The following is a 17,659-nucleotide window of genomic DNA, read 5'->3' as shown; positions in this document are numbered from 1 at the left end:
CTGTCATTTAGTAGTTGTTTTTTCCAAGAAGGTGTGAAAAATCTCAAAAGAGAAGACCTATGTGGGCCAGCATTCATTCATTAAAAAATGTAGAGCATAAAAGTTAATAACAGCGATTTAAAAAAAAATCAACAAAGTACCAGTAAAGTCTTACTTATTTTTAGGTAATAAAATGTGAAAAAAATAAAAATAATACTAAATAAAATGTAGAATTCAGTTATTATTATATTATATTACTCATGTTTGAAAAATATATTGGAGAAAATTATAATTTCACATTTAAAAAATTGCATTTATGATGTTAAAAATATTGTACAAAAGCTTTAAAGGATAAATAAATGATTCATTCTCAAATGTCAATAGTAAAACCCTTAATTTAATGTTTTTCGTATTTTTTTATTTTATTTGAATGTTAAAATTAGTGTGTACTAGCAATGTAACATTTATTTGACCTACATTATTTATGGACCCAATTATGGACATAAAAAGGACATAAATTGATGGAGTAGCCTCCATCCTCCCCTGACCTCAAACCTATTGAGATCCTTGGGAGCATCCTCCACCAACACGTCTCAGAGGTGGGGAGGCAGTTCACATCCAAACAGCAGCTCTGGGAGGCGATTCTAACATCCTACAAAGAAATTCAAGCTGAAACTCTTCAAAAACTTTATGGATGAAATGACTGTGAAACTGCTACAAAATAAGAAGTTAAAATGCAACTTTAAGCTGTTTTTGATTGGATTAGCTTCAGATTTCAGCAAATTCGACCTCCTAATGCAGCAATATTAAACACATTTTCAGATCTTTAGAATCTATCAAATCAAACCTATTAAACACTACTGTGTGTAATAATATGGGACAGCAGATTTTAAGGTTTTTGAAAAACTTATCTTTAGGAAGATTGTTCAGTAACATTTAATATATTTTCTAAAGGTTAGTGAGTTGAAAATTATACCGACTGTGATTTGCATTAAGTATTTAAAAAAATCCTAGAAAAATATAATTTGCTTAATAATTTTGAGGATGAGGGCTAGCCAGACCTGGTCCTCAAAAGCCACATCCATGACTGTTTTCCAGCTCTCCCTGGACTGCTTGATGCTCAAGTATGTTAAGTAAATCAGGATGTGGAATCTCTAGACACAGGTAATTAGTCTAGACAGCTGCTGGTCAGAGCTTAGTCATCATATTTCGTTTGCTGGCTGACTTATCAGTGCGTCTCGTCTTTAAAATGATATGATTGTATTGTTAATTTAATCATCCCTTACCAAAGACAAAGCTATATGATAACATACATATAAACTTGTAGTTTAAAACTACAGAAAAGCAGAATTTAAGGAGGTAAAATAAAAAAACTACCAGTAGTTTTCACCCAAATGCATATTAGGAATGAATTTGTTGCAACAAAGAAAAAAATATTTAATATATATTTTCTTTTTATGATTACCAGATGATGGTTTGACTTTCATCAATGGCTCCTCTAAAAGACAACAAGCAACAAAGTGAGATCACAAGTGATTTATTTGGGCCATTAGTACTGATGTTTCTGAATTAGCTCCACTTTTGTCCTTAAGGTGAGGGGGAAATGAGTCATTAATATTGGTGCTACACTACAATTTTCCTGCAGCATCACAGCTTGCACAGCAGGAAATACAAGGCTCCCTCCCCTTCCCGTTATTAGACATTCGCTGAATAAACACTGCAAATGAGCGCCGCTTTCCCCGCAAAATGGTAATAAACCATAATTGCCTCTAATCTGAATACATTAGTCCTTAGAGACTCTTGTCGCTTTTGTGAGTAATCAGAGCTGTAGGTCTGAAATATAATGGTGAGAAACATGAATCTTTCTCCGCACTTGACATGTATGCTTTTGCATAAATGTAGAAATGGGCATGCTTTTAGTAGAAACACCAGAAACCCTGCTATTATGTCTCGAAAACTAAAATAAACAACAAAAGGAGTTTTCAAAGAGTATGTACAGATCCAGACTTCATGCTGTTAAACCACTATAAAGAGGATGAAATGTTCATGTCTGCCTACCTTTTTTGCTACATGGCGTTTTGTGGCTTCCTGTTTTTACACATCCTGTTGGGTTAAAGAATTTACCAGTATTGTAACTTGATTACATTCTTTTACTGCATTTATGTTATAAATTTGCTGGTGATTTAGCATCTATTTTGTTACAAATCCAACAAAGCTTTACCCATCAGGCACACACCCTCAAATGACTTTATCAGTAACTTTTCCAACCAAATTGTATTTGTACTTTTTTTTTTTTTTACAGCAGTAAACTTAAAAACATAATTAACCAAAAGGCTGTTCGTTTCAAAGAATATTCTTTAGTGCTTTTTTTTCCTAATTCCCTGGTTTGACCTATTAAGACCCAGACCAGTTTTTCCTTAAAAATAAAATCATGCGGAAAATACCACGAATAAAGATGACCACAGAAAACATTTCAGATATTTTCCTGTTTAACTGATGTCACTATGGGTTCTTATGAGTTAAATTTGGATTTTAAAAATAACTATCAAATAATCTGATAGGAGCAGCAATGCCATGGATTTTACTAATACAATGTTTTTCATATAAAATAATTATGGATTCTTTTTTTTTTATTCCCTTGAATAGTTAAAAAAAAAATCCCTTAACCTAGAGCGCTGGTTTGGCTTACACCAAAATGCTTTCGGAGACCACTGTTTTGCATTTATAATAATAATATTAATAATAATAATAATGATAATAATAGCCTAATAATAATAATAAAGTATATTATTCAAATTCTCATTTATATTTTTGTTGCTAACTTCCCTTTGTTTTTAAAGTAACAAATTTGCTGACTTCCCAGGAAATGTACGGATCAAAAATACCCTTTTGGCTAACTGTTTTTAGTACAGATTCTTTTTAATGGTCCAATTTAAATAAACAAGTAAATCAGTAAGTAAGTAAAGTAAGTTGAAAAGGATAAGTAAGTATAGTAAGTAAGCTAACTAAGTGAAGTAAGCTAAGCTAAGTAAGTCAGCTAACTAAGCTAAGTAAGCTGTCATTTAGGCAAGCTATGTGTTTTTATTATTGAACAATTTAACATGACAGAACATGGTGTTAAGTAAGCTAAGTAAGTTAAGAAGGCTAAGTAAGTATAGTAAGCTAAGTAGGTAAAGTAAGGTAAGTAAGTTAGTAAGCTAAGTCATTTAAGTAAGCTAAGTTTTTTTTTTTATTATTATTGAACAACTTAACATGGCATTAAGTAAGTATGGTAAATAAGCTAAGTAAGTTAAGTGGGCTAAGTAAGTATAGTAACTAAGTAAATTAATCAAAGTAAGTAAGTAAAGTAAGCTAAGTAAGTTAGTAAGAAATTCAGTTAGTCAGTGTAAATGTTTTTATTATTATCATTTTTTTTTTACTATAGAAGCTGTAATGCTAAGCCTACTTCTTTTTTTTAACAACTTTTTTAAATTATATTAATTCAATAATGCAGTTTTCTCTGTGTTCTTATTGATTTACTTTGAAGCCCAGAGGATTTAGTTTCAAGTATGGACATTTAATTTTCTTTAATCTAATAAGTCATTTATCTTTATCGTAACATTTTAACTGATTTGTAGAACAGTCATCTATAAATACACCTTACATCCATTTTTGTTTCTTAACTTTAATAACAAGTCTATTAGATGCAGCAGTGTCTGCCAAAGAGATGAAAGACGGTAAACTGATGTCTTTATTTCTCATTACTATTAGAGGTTTTTACTCTCCTGCACATTTTCACATTTCTCATTTACACCCTGTAACTGTTTTTGTTCTTCATCTTTGTTAGTTGTGTGCATTCACTTCCCAGTCGTGTCAGTCTGGAAGTTGCAATGTCTTCATTCTCACCCTATTTTTCTTATTCCACCCACTTTTTTCTCTCCATCTCGCTAGCTTTAGCGGCGCCATTGAGTGCTTGTGGCTTGTTTACAAAGAACACTGAATCCCCCAGTGAGGTTTGGCTTGCTTGTACAAGCAGGGAGAGAATTATGAATGAATTTACCCCCACACTCTAACCCTCCACTTCATTCCTTTATTCTCAAATTCTCTCATCATCGTTCTTCCTCTCTGCATGCTCTTCAGCTACCTTAAGTCACACTTTTCCACTTGTGTGTGTTTGACTGAGAGTGTGTTTGTATAAAGCCAACAGTGGCCAGAGGCTCATTTTTGTGGTTGGGTCAGTGTGTATCCTGACGGCTCGCAGGCGTCTCAAGGGCCCGGCTCCTTCTTCCAGCTTCACTCCTTCACCTTAGGGCCTCTCTAGAGAATCGCTCCAACCAGGCATCGCTTAGTCATTTTTATATTTTACTGTAAAATAAAGCATGTGCTTAGATTCAAACATTTATTAAAAATGACAGGCTGTGTTTGAGAGACCTGTCAGGGAAAAAAGAATGAATACAAAAGTGCAAGAAGTTATATATCCCCTAAATGGGAAGAACACTAGGAGTGACTTTCAAGGCTGGTTGGGTGGTGGGAAGTTTTAGACTAGCATGTAATGGTATCCCTCCAAAAATGTCAAAGTTAAAAATGTCTGGCCTGTTGCAGAAAGCCATGCCCTCTAACTTTTAAGAGCAAAAGCCATGGTTGCCATAGAGACTGTTCATGTTGACTTCTTAGGATTAAAATCCTAAATTAAAATGCACTAAAACCAAACATAAATTTAAATATTTTTTTTAAAGTTTAGATCAAACTACTTTCAAAAGCTTTCATTAAAGACCTCTAAGGAAATTTGTGTTTTTAACATGTTCTTGTAGCATTTTTCTCTTGATGGAGGACATATACAAATAAAACCAAGCATTAAATTGCTGTTCTGTGTATTTCTTTATTCAAATAATTGTAAATCAGGAGCAGATTTAAAAAACTTTGAGGGTGTGATGTAAAATCTACAACAGCAAGCCCCAAGCTCCCTGCTCCACTTCACTTTGATTTATCCACTTGCAGACAATAAATCCACGTACGTCTTTATTTTCTTTATCCAAGCTGAAATTTGGCTCAAAACTGTATGGCTGGACGCTCCATTATTGCTTATAAAGTTTGTTGCACCGGCAATCTTAGGTTGGAGGACTGTAAAGTAGTAAACTGTAAACTAGTGATGGGTCGTGCTCACATTGACTCTAAGTAGGGAGTTGAAAGAGTCGACTCTCAAAAGATTAGAGCCGATTTTTTACTGTTTTTGCGAGCTCTCTGCTGGTTCACACCCAATCCAATTTGTGCGTCAGGGGCATCGAGTTCTAATGTTAAGTCAATGGTACATGTATAATCAGAGGTCCTGCGGCGCGATTTGAGCGCCACGGAACAAGTTCAAATATCTGAACATTGATGAGGTTGCCACTTTGGATCAACCAATCAGGGAGACTCAGCTTTGGGCTTGTGACGTGTTCAGTGTCTAGATCAGCAGGTAGAGTCCTTGGAGGATCAATCCAAGCTTACTCATCCTGTCTTTCCATAATTTTCCTTACCCGCAGTATCCCTTTTCGAGGCCGTGGGGTTGCCGTAGCCCGCCCCACTACCGTTGAGCGAAGGCTTCTCATGAATACACTACACATCGACACATTTTTTTAAACACACAAACCATCATTTTTTGCAAAGTTATGGTAAAAATAAAGCTTGTAAAAAAACTTTATGAAGAGTCGAGTCGAAAGAATCAAAATGCCTATCACTACTGTAAACAAAGGGATGATGGGAAGTCAGGGCAGGCTTACTCTGCACCAATGGTCCCACCCACAAGTCAGAGGCAAATACCTGATGAACTCCTACTGCTCTGCAGAAACTATGTCTGAGAAAACTTTTGTGTATCTCATTTTGCCTAATAACGTTATAATCATAGTTAAAAGACCACTGGGAACGGTTTTAAAATGGATCAAAAGAGGATGGAATTGATTATTTAAAGAGGAAATGTATTAAAACATTATAAAAAACCAGTACGATTAGTAAAAAGCCAGATCCCCGTCCTATAAGTTTACACACTAAGTAAGGAGGGATGTTTTGGGACATTTACAGGTTCTGGGTATCTGTGAGGAACAGTGAGATTTGATTTCTTGATGACACACACACACAAAAAAAAACCATCATGAGCTGCTGAAGGCGAGGTAGGTCATAGAGACAGCAGCATCCTCTGCCTCACACCTCCTCTTTCCCAGAGTATTTGGTTTGTTTATGAGCTGGAGTCGGTGACAGGTTCATTCCTTGCCTTCTAGCCAATGCTAATGCCAGGTAGGAGGCAGCCAGAGGGACACTAATGCATTCAAAGCAAGACTAAGGCCAGGATATAAAACTAAACTGGGACTCCAGGCCTTGTAAAACCCCCCCAAACACATCCCCACCTTTCTCCCCGTGAATGTGCTATCACTCCTTTTTTCCCTGTGTTTTGGCATGCCTGCTTGTCTTCAAGAAGCTCCAATAACTGTGAGGAAGCAGGAGCTCCACTGGAGACCTCTCCATCTCTCCTGCACTCTGCCGTTCCTCTAATCGCTTCTGCAGTATTGACCGTTTTGGCACTGATGTCCGGATGCTGATACCCATGAAAGTAAATCTGACTCTTACTGACTCAACAGTAAAACACACTCCCCCCCAAAACACACCCCCACCACACAGTTCGCCTAACTCCACAAGCTCTTTCCGTCTTAGAGCCTGGTGCACCCCCAAACCGTTGGCTTTGCAAATCTTTTTTGCATCTGCAGACCTCTACTTTATGGTGTTTGTGTGCGCTCAGACATCTGTGACAGGGCAGCTATTCTGGGCATGTGGAACATGGTATTCAAGAGATCTCTCCTATGTGCATCCGACTTCCATAACACGCTAATGCATTTATGCAAGCTGTCTTAGGCATCTTCTCGAGTATAGGTCAAAGAGCCTGAAGAATGTCTCAATTTGTCACAGAAAGAATACATTACTTACAACGTATCTAATGAAAGAGTAAAACATTTTATGTTTTAATAAAATGTTATCATATCTTAAAGACTACACATTCTTTAAAAAAATAGAACCTAAATTCAACAGAGGATAAAAAAAATGAAAAGAAGTGGAAAAAATACCAAAGCCAAAGATTTTCTGTGTTCTCTATAACATGATTTCCAAACCTTTGAAAAGAGAAATACCACAGTCTCTGCAAAGCTACAGCTCTTGTAAATAATCCGAGTCTGGGCGCCACCTCAGAATCCCAGCCTGGTCTCGGGCCTGCTGGATGCCATGTCAGTTCAGCTGGAAGAGTTCTGGGTGTGAGGTGGTGGTAGGGGTTGTTGAGGGCAGCACAGTGAGGCAGGGAAAGGAGGGAGGGACAGGGGCATCCAAGTCTGCTCTTGCATCATCAGCAGCGAATACTGCAGAGTTCAATGTGATCAAATCTAGAAAAATGGGCCTGAAAACCTCCAGATGTCCAGTTGTTTTTCTTACTAACTCCACTTTTTGTACATTTTCTTATCTTCATTTATCTACAACAGTTGACTGTGAATCATCACCTTATTAGTGATCAATAAGTATTATAGTAAACCATAATTAGTTCAGTGTGAATGAAGTGTGAGTGACAAGAGCAAAACTAAAAGTAATAAACTCGACAAGTAATGCCTGAGGTTTGATTAAAAAAAAAATCAATCAGACTGTCTGCAATGTTTCTAAAATATTTTCCTTTTGTAGTTCCATTCAGAAGCTGTTGGTCCATGACTTACAGAGCAAAGAATGTTTATGAGCTAGACGAGGCCTGGGATGACTCAAAAAAAGAACATAATGGAAATGACACAAGAAAAACACATTTTTAAAGCCCAAACAAACAAAAATAAATAGTAAAAAAGGAACTAAGAAATAGAAAAATAAATGAACAGCATAGAATATTTTTTTTAAAAAGCTCCATTTATGCTTTAAAAAACAAAAAAAAAAAATCTGTCCCTTTGACAGCAAATGTGACACATAAGCACACTCACTTGTGTGGCTCATGTGTAGCTTGTGGAATGAAACTTGCAGTGATAACTGTGCTTAAATGCTCTACATGCCTTTGGGTTTGCAGTAGCAAGGCCAAAGAAGCTGAACTTGACCTGCCTCTTGGCCCTGGACATGAACACAGCTGCCACACATTCTGATACGGATGATGGCGAAAGCTCGACTTCCCTGTCAAACCAAGCTTTGCTCCACTCTACCGATTAATTTAAATACAAATTCAACTTTCTGGATGTAAATTCTATGTTGTTGGCAGTTTGAGTAGACAAAATAAACATATATATGTCAGTTTATTTGCCATTTTTCCTATGATTTGTGTTTTTCTCTTTTTTTGATTGCATTTGATAATTTAATCTAGATTTTAAATTCAACCTGAACACCATTTCCACTGTGCAGCATGGAGGTGGAAGCATCATGACTGCTTTTCTGCAAAGGTAACAGGAAAACTAAATCATATTAAAGAAAAATTGACTGGGTCCACCATCCGATTGCCTGGCGAACTGTCCAGGGTGTAACCCAACCTTTACTCTTCACTAGCTGGGACAGGCTCCAGCAACCCCGTAACCCTAAACAGGAATAAACCATGTTTAGAAATGGGTGGATGAATCATTGAGACCCATTGACAAGGCAACAAGAGTTGCTTCATATAAAACATTTCAAGCAGCTTGGTGAAAAAAGATTGGAGCAATTATTAGAAAATAGAAGCTAAGTATGACTGTAAATCTCCCTCGGATTGGGGCTCCATCTAAAATCTCACCTCGTGGGGTCTTAATGGTCCTAAAAAAGGTGGGGAGTCAGCCTAAAACTACACAGGAGGTGATCAATGACCGGAAAAGACTGGCACCACCGTTTCTATGGTTACTGTTTGTAATACGTTAAGACGTCATGGTTTGGAATCATGCCAAGCACGGACGGTTCCCCTACTTAAACCAGCACATGTCCAGGCCTGTCTTGGATGATCCAGAGGAATCATGGGAGAACTCATGTGGTCAGATGAGACCAAAATAGTACGTTTTGGTCTGACTTCCACTCGTTGTAGAGGAAGAAGAAAGATGAGTACCATCTCCACTGTGAATGTCATGGTATGTTTTTCTGCACAATGGGACAGGACGACTGCACCTTATTAAGGAGTCTCCATCCCTCAGTTAGAGCGTTGAAGACGGGTCATGATGGGTCTTCCAAAATGACAATGAGCCAAAACACATCCAGGATAACCAAGGAGTGGCTGGAGCATTTCAAGGTTCTGGAGTGGCCTCGCCAAACTCCAGACCTAAACCCTATAGAAAGTCTTTGAAGGAAGCTCAAAGTCTGTATTTCTCAGCAACAACCCAGAAACCTTGACTGATCTAGAGGAGATCTCTGAGGAGGAGTGGGCCAAATACCCTCCTGTGTGCAAACCTGGAGGAAAACTACAGGAAATGTTTGACCTGTGTAATCGCAAACAAAGGCTCCTGTTCCAAATATTAACATTGATTTTCTCAGGTATTCAAATAATTATTTGCGACAGTAACACACAAAACCTTTTTTTTTTAAATGATAAAATTTGATTTCCAGATTATGTTTTTTTAGACATTTTGTTTCTCACAGTAGACATGCAGCTACAATGAAAATTTCAGACTCCTCCATGATTTCTAATAGGGAGAACTTGCTGTTCAAACACTTGTTTGCCTGTAGGATTGTTGTAAATTTAAAAAAAAAATTAGGACATTTTTGACTATCTCTGTTTTTGTGGGGTGTATAGGGTCAGATCTTCAGTACTTTGGATGGGAGGACAAAAAGGAGCAGCAAAAACAACACGGCGTCTCTACTTTACTAAAGTAATGATTTGTAGTAATTCCAACGTTGTCTAAACTCCTGTTTTTCCTCTTTTAGGTTTTTTCATCTGCAAGAGAGTTTATCAAAAGCAAGTGTGCGCTATAAGAATGTGTGAATGGACATTTTTTCCAACCCCCCTCCCTATCATTCTGATCTCCAGTTTGGCTCATAGGCGTGATTTACACTGCCCCCCCTTCACGTCCAGTTTCTCAAATTCCATATTGAGTAAGAGATATATCAAGCAGGTGTTATCAGCATCAAAACGTTGGTGGCCCAAATGTGAGAAAAAACTGCACACGCTGAAAAGAAAAATATTAGTATTATATATTTTTTGAACTAGGAGATGTTATTCTAATATGAAATTAGTAAACTGGAAAAATAATATTTATTATCCAAAAAATATATACTTGTAAGGTGAGCGTACAATTTGAATAATGGTATTAATTAATTAATTAAAGCTTTATTAACTAATTATTATTGTGTGTGTGTGTGTTTTTTTTAATAATTTTAATTAAAACATAAGAAGGTAACAATACAGGTAGGTTGTTTAAAGGGAGTAATACAATCCAGTTAACAAAAGGGTTGCAGAAATGTTTAAACTTACTTGATGTTTTTTTGTATTTATTTTTTTAATCTAATATCAAAAATGACAATTTTGAAGCATATTTTTTCATGGTTTTTTGAAATAATCAAACACAATTTTTATTTATATGACTTGACTTTACTCATTGGAAATTAAAAGGAATATCTTAAATCAACTTGATTTCCATGATTTTTTTTAATTATTATTTTAAGAATTTTTTTAAACAAAAATTCTGCCTTTTGTGGATTTTTTCCTTCTTTTTTGTACAAAAAGTGTCATTTTGATTCTTCAGCTCTAGGAAGACATTGCTCCTATCAGCTCCAGATCACAGCTCTCTAAAAGCTGTGAAGACGTTCGCTTACATAAAATCGCTGCTGAACATCAACACACTGCATGCATTATTTTATTGTTAATGTGGCTCTGCAGTGGTGAACTGCGCCTGGTTATAGCAGTTTGTCAACCTCTAGTGGTTACCTGCAAAACCTCAGCTGTCAAAGTAGCGGCATGCATCGACTACTGTGCCATCTGGAAACACCGATCACCCCCCAATACTTGAAAAACCTTTAGGTTTAATAACACTGTTCCAAACAGCAACGCCTGGGAGTGAAAATGCATCATCAATTAGCACTTTTCTTCACTTATTTTGATGAAGCTCTGCTTATTAAAGGCTGAAATGGTGGGATTATACTTCAAATTTCACACTCTTTGATACATCATCCTCCATTCATTAAGCCATTCATCTTTCACACTCATCCCTCTTTCTGTTTCATACTTCTGTGTCACTGTCCCCAACGGGTTAGTGTCTAGAAGTTTCTTCTGTCAGCACCATCTGGGGGGCTGACAGGGCGGATGAGGCCCACGGGAGAGACATCAAACACGGGATGCTGGCCTTGGTCTTCTCGCCTCTCCCCATCCCATATCTATTTGAGTTACTGGCCCCTCCATCTGTCTGCGCATGATTTGGAACTGGCTGTCACAGGCAAGAAAGAAAGGCCCTCCTCCAGTGACAAATGACAACCTCAGAATAAACATAACAGAGGAGGGGGTGGAGAAAAAGAGCTGAATCACTCTTTCATCATCCATCAGCCTCTGCTGGCCTTCTCATTAACCTCTGTTCATTGCCTCTGACTCTACTCTGGTGTCTGTCAATCTTATATTTTCCTGCCACCTAGTTTCTATTTACCAATAAAAAATGAAACTTTGTTTTTGTACAAATATCAATAACTTCTTGATTTTGTTACTAGAGCTAAAAAAATATTATTAAAGCAGAAGATGCAATTGAGGACAGAAGAACGGATAACTAACCAAAAGTACACCGACTCACACACTCCTCTAGCTCTCAGCACCGACTAAAACCTGAAGCCAGCATGCCGGGCCCTGCTGATCTTAGTGTTGTTTCAACCAAGCACACAAATGACAGATGCCTGCTCTGCTGCAGCACAGGCATTCAGAGCATCTCCTCTGAAACCAAAGGCATATTCCTTTTATAAACAGCAGGGATTAGGGCCCTTTGGAGGAAGCTAGCATGTGCACAGGCCTTAGGCGGCATGCAGATAAAAAAGCATCTTAAATTAAATCAATAACCACCAGCCACCACCTAATCCTGGCTAGCCCCAATAAACACCCCTACAGCAGTCCCCAACAAAGCCTCTGCCCATGCCTTAGTCCAGCTCAACCACACCCAAGCCCCAGACGCCTTTATCTTTTTATAGCTGCACCCCAGGCCCATTCTGGGGTACTCAGGTGAAGGCTTTTCAGTCGGGGTAGAGTGAGCCATTTATGACGAGCAAAAGGGGGATGAAGGACTACATGTGTTCGTCCAGGTAATCCATCAGCAGACAGGCTAGTTTTGGACGGCACGGCGACTGGCAGCTGGAGAGAAGTGAACAGCTGACGTGGGTAGAGCCCATCTAGATCACGCCAGACAGGATAAAGAGATATAACCTCACCACCCACCTCCCCTCTCAGTGCTCCCCCATGTCATCCCAAAGCTCTTTCATCTTTTAGCCCAGCGGGTGCTAAAGCAAACTTTCCACTTCGGCTTGATAGAAACCGGGCATTGCAGAGACCCTTTCACTTTCTGGGCATCAATGATGGAGAACCGTGTCTGCCCGGTTCAAGGACAGGTTGCATCAGCTGGGACACATCCATGATATCACTGCCATTTAAAGGATTGATCCAGTTTAAAACATCAACATAGTGAAGGTTAACATTTACTGGGTATTAGATGGCATTTGAGTGACCATTTCTAATGAAAAGTCTATATAAATGCACATATATGCCAAACTCTCACGTACACGTGTCAAGTCTTTAAGTCAGTTATTGGACTCCAAGTACAAAATGGGCAGTCAATAAATGAGCACTAAAAGTCAAACCAGCTTTTGACCAATCAGGAACTCGGATTTGGTAGTGATGAGTGGGTAGCATCCTTTTTTAAACATGGATGTCGGAGGACAAAGTAATGCGGCATGTGCCCGACTTTAAACCACCAAAGTCACAGAAGTCAACTTGCATAACACCTTCAATTTTTCTGTCTCTCACTCAACCAAATTTCCTTTTCACTCTTTAACTTTAGGTCAAGACCAAAGACGCAAGCTGAGATGAGGATCAAGCTGTGGAGAGTCAGGATTTCCAAGCTGTCAGGAAAACTGAGTAAATCCTATCCCCCAGGCCACTGGCACCGCTCAGGAATGTGGTTCTTCCACTTTAATTGTGCTTAACTTCCTATCCCCAACTTGCAAAATTAAATTTCCCTTTTCTAACGTGTGCATTCACTGGTGCAGCATCTTTCAACTTGAGGCTTCCTGTAAAAGTCAGTGAGCTTTAGAGGGAAGGCCGCAATGGTTAGATAACTGAGAGCTTCAAAGTCAAAAGGACTATGAGAGACAGCCGGACAGTAAATCAGGGAGACACTTCAAAGTAGACTATGGAGACAGCCATGCAGATACATGAAGGGCACAGAAAGAGAGACATTCAAATGCAGAAAGGATCATAGAACAACTCGAGATGGTAGACAAAACAAACAAAACACACTAACAATAAATATGCAAGAGAGCAAAGCAGACAAAATATGGTCAATGGTCTCACACACACACGCAGCTGTCATTAGCAGCCAGCCAGCTAGGGTGACAGAATAAGAGGGCAGACAAACAGAGTGAGAGATCTCCATGTGAAAGACAAAGCAGGGTACAGTAGTGGCTAGCAGCAGCCAAGGGAGACTTCATTAGTGAGGTCAGTGCCCCAGGGTACTTAGTGTAACACTGGAGGCCTATGCACCCACCCCCTGGCCCTATGCAGAGGTGGATATTGCATCTTTGCGATAACATCTCTCGACATAGGAGGGGGCCTCTGCATCACAGCATAAAGACCCCTGTTTTCGGCAAGTTTGAAATAAGGCTTTGTTCCCCCAAGGCCTTGGTTCCCCCACCACCACCACCACCTTCTCCTCCTACTCTTTCCTCTTGGGTGGGCCAGAGACTTTCCAAAAAACTGAGCAACTTGTGTCTGGGGATAGCCCCCTCGAGCCCCCGCCACCCCCCGTCTGTCCACTACGCGTATACACAAATACGCTAAGATGCACTCACACATGCACAGTCTGACATGCACGCATATCTTGCAGCAACCTCAACCCCTCATCCAGACAGTGGCGTCCGCTGGCTTTGGGCCATGTCTGTGTGGAGCAGTTGGTAGGAGAGGAGGAGATCCTGGGCTGTGGAGGGAACAGCTCCAGGAGGGGCCTCAGTGGGCTCACCCCTGGCAGAGTAGGGGCCCACAGAGAGGGGTGTGTGTGTGCCTGTGTGTCTATGAGGGCTTGAGGGGGCCTAGTCCTGGTCAAAGGTGCCTGGCTGCCTGGGCACTCCAGGGAGCTCAACAGACAGGCAAGCTTTACATGGAGCCTCCCTTAGTACAGACACTCCACAGTCAGTTACATACAGCTTACTGTAAAGACTCCCACCACTCATCAATAGCCATACTCACACTAAAAACACATAGTGACATTCATGAATCAGCACATTCAATTTTTGGCCATCACTAGTAAGAGGGGCGGGCGGCAGCTGTTGATCGATGCAACACAAGACTATATGCTAATTTTCTTGACCATTCCTGGCAAGTGAAGGGTTTGTCAAGGTCTCAGTGGAGGAGGGGGAGTAAAAATATCTCTGTTGTGATGCTCAAATGGGTTGCCAGGTAGGAAAGATGTGCACACCTTCCATTTATACTCCCATCAGCTGGTGGATTTAAAGGACCCTCAAAGCGGATCAATCATTTTCCACTGCAGGCTGTCCACTCTTTATCTTTACTTTCTGAATGTGCACATACAGGTGGGGCAGTGGGCACTTTATCTGTAATGCAACTGTCTGCTCTCATACATAATTGTTGGTGTGTGTGGCTTTAGCTAGCAGCACTCAGTGCCTTTTGCGTTCATTATCACATGTTTTATAGTGGAATATTTAAGTCAGGGGGCCTTGGCATGGCTACGGCTATAGTTAGAGAACAAAGGAAAGTGCTGGGGCTGTCAGGAGGGTGTGGCATGCCGGAGCACAGCGTAGAGCTTTTTAGTAAGTGTTGTCCCTGCACTTCATGGAAAGCAAAGAGGAGGGGGGTCGACCGGGCCAGCCATGCAGGCAGACGGGGCTAAATTCAACTCATTCCCGTATTAATGGGAGCTTATGTGCCATTCACCCACACTAAAGAGGGCATTAGCCTGAGCCAGACAGCCAGGATACACCTTAAAATATCTCCCCTATCTGGCCAACCCCGTCTTTTGAATTCTCTAGCATTTATTTGTTTATTTAGTAATGTTACAGAAGGATATAAATAGCTGGAGTGAACTGCTTTTATCATAAAAAGAACCTATGCAGTCGATATGTGTGCTTGTCTAAATGGTAAATGGCCATTTTTACATATTTCCTCTTAAGGAAATGTAAAAATACTTGTATATACTGTATATATACACACACATATACTCTGATTCTACAGTTCTTGCTATTTTCTGATCTGGGTTGTAAGTTGAGAATTTGTCCTCTCCTATTTTTTTATCTCATAATACTTGTAGTTGCACCACAATAACTAGAAACTAAACACTGTAATTTTTAAATGGTTAAAACATGAAAAGGGCGTCCTGACCTTCATGTGGCCATTTTTAATAAATTAAATCAAACACTGTAGGCTTGGTGCATTAACTGGCTTAGCAAAATTATCAATTTTATCAAACAAATTAAGACTATTAGCGGATTTGATTTCAAATAACCACCTGCAACAGAGTGGCGACCTGTCCGATGTGTAACCCGCCTTTTCCCAGCAGCGGCAAGCTTAGGCTCAAAGTGCTATAGTGGTTAAAGAAAATTAATGTATGGATAAAAAGGAAGAAATGTAGGTTTCAAACCCTAACTAAAAAAAATAAATAAGTTGACACAACATCAGAAAATATTTGACCAATGTGATTAGTTTACCCTTTCAGGGATGCTGTAATGTAAAAAGTTACTTCAGAGGCTTTAAATGCATGTGTCCACAAAAATTTTAAAAACATAAACAATAAAAAGTTCTTGTAGTATCAGTTTTAGTCGTGTTTTGTAGAAAAAAGTTAATAAAATGTTGAGCTTTAGACACAAATGACTGTGGAAGCAAAAATAATGTATTTTAAAATAATTTTTACGTTTATTGTCGTAGCTCCTCATTATGAAAATGATACCGTCCAGTAAAAAAAAAAACATGTATTGATGTGTTATTTTTGAAGCTGCAGTGAATTCATATTTGGTTGGCACGTCTGCATGTACTTGACTCCTAAAAGCTACACAAGGATGGACGGAGTTTTGCACGAGTGTGTTGGAGTTGTGTTCCGCTGCTCTATAGAACAAGCTGAAGAGTTATTAGTTGGCAGGGATAATTGGTCTCTATGTAGGTGGCATGACCCAGCTGTCTGCAGCAGGAAGGCCCTGAGCTGAGCATGACCTCAACTGCTGACCTTACAAATGCAATACAGTGACCTCTGACCCTCCCCACATTTAAGAGACAGTGTTGTCTTTCTGCAGTCAGCCAGCAAATTGGAGCAAAAGGGGCCATTGAATCTTTTCCTACTATGTTTGTTCAGACGACTGTTGCATCCTGTTGCATCATCATTAAATAGCCACAAAAAATACTTTCAACTCCGTAACTCTCAAATTGTATATAACTTAAGTTTTACTCACATTTATTGGGAATAGAGACTTTGTGGTTGCATATCCTAACATTTCCTCTGACACATCATCTAATCAATATCACATGAAGACATTTTGCTCCTAAGGTGCTTTATGTTACAACATGACACTAACAATACTTCCTATGACAACTGACACACGACAAGTTCTTCCACAGTAAGAAAGACACTCAAAAAAGACATAAAGAGGCACTCACAAGCTACACGAGCATCTTAAACTGATGCTACAGTCAGGAGAAAACCACCTTTCCCCTCTAATCCTCTTTTGTCCTCGAGCGACCAAGGAGGCGGGTTAGGCCTCTTGGGAGAGAAACAGAGGAAAGATATCTGTCAAGATGGAAGGAGTGCTCCCTTAGGCTGCCACTGAGCAACAAGCATGTCCCTTTTGCCTCCCATGATGTCTCACAACAGAGCCGTTGAGTGACAGGAAAGCCCCAACGCAGCCAGGCATCTGCTGTAGCTCTGATCTTCAGCAAAGGCTTTTGGCAAAGGAAGGAAAAAAGATAAATGCAAATGGAAAACAAAACAGGAGGGTGCATGTATGAGAGCAATATTTTAATTGAAAAAGTTTCATTTTTTAAATAAATGAAACTGTACTGACCAAATAAATCAATAATTAAGTCTATAAGTTTCTTTAACTCTTTTTTGTTCCTCATTCTCATCAAAAGAAGAATCTAAATTTACCTCCTTCTCCTTTCTGTGCTGCCACAAGACTGCTGTCGCTGTGCTGATAAATACCATAATGCAAAACCTCTCACAAATCACCAAAGTTTTTCTTCATTTCTCTGGTTTACCGCATGGATGAATCCACCAATGTCACTTTTTTTTTTAATGTGACAAAAATCAGTTTCTTGCAAAATAATTTTACAGGGTATTACATAGAATGTGTTAAGACTGGAAACAAGTACAAAACACACCAAGCATGTCATGTTTAGAAGTCTCTGATGGTTGTTCGTAAAGATTTTCCTCATCCATCCAGCCATTCCACACAATATTTCACTTCTATTTTGTATTCCTGCTTAGTCCATCTTCACTTGCTTTTTCTTGCTGGCTAATCTGTATTTTTCTAGTAAGTGAACATTGTTTATACCTTGCTCTTTGTTTAACATTAAGATCAGACT

At 39.1% G+C, this 17,659-nt stretch overlaps 1 protein-coding gene and 1 long non-coding RNA gene across 5 annotated transcripts in view; one reads left to right on the top strand and one right to left on the bottom strand.

Moving 5' to 3' along the window:
* The window catches only part of LOC118600176, a 65,319-nt gene extending 52,209 nt beyond the window's left edge, over window positions 1-13,110 (top strand). For both annotated transcript variants that reach the window (XR_004949749.1, XR_004949750.1), the window contains one exon: window positions 12,918-13,110. This is a non-coding gene — a long non-coding RNA (uncharacterized LOC118600176). The remainder of the gene's footprint in view (window positions 1-12,917) is intronic.
* The window catches only part of LOC112153971 (ankyrin repeat and fibronectin type-III domain-containing protein 1), a 135,290-nt gene that overhangs the window by 59,875 nt on the left and 57,756 nt on the right, over window positions 1-17,659 (bottom strand). The window lies entirely within an intron of this gene.

This window comes from Oryzias melastigma, linkage group LG19, assembly GCF_002922805.2.
Source record: "Oryzias melastigma strain HK-1 linkage group LG19, ASM292280v2, whole genome shotgun sequence".
Lineage (NCBI taxonomy): Eukaryota > Metazoa > Chordata > Actinopteri > Beloniformes > Adrianichthyidae > Oryzias > Oryzias melastigma.
This window is presented reverse-complemented; position numbering and strand designations above follow the sequence as displayed.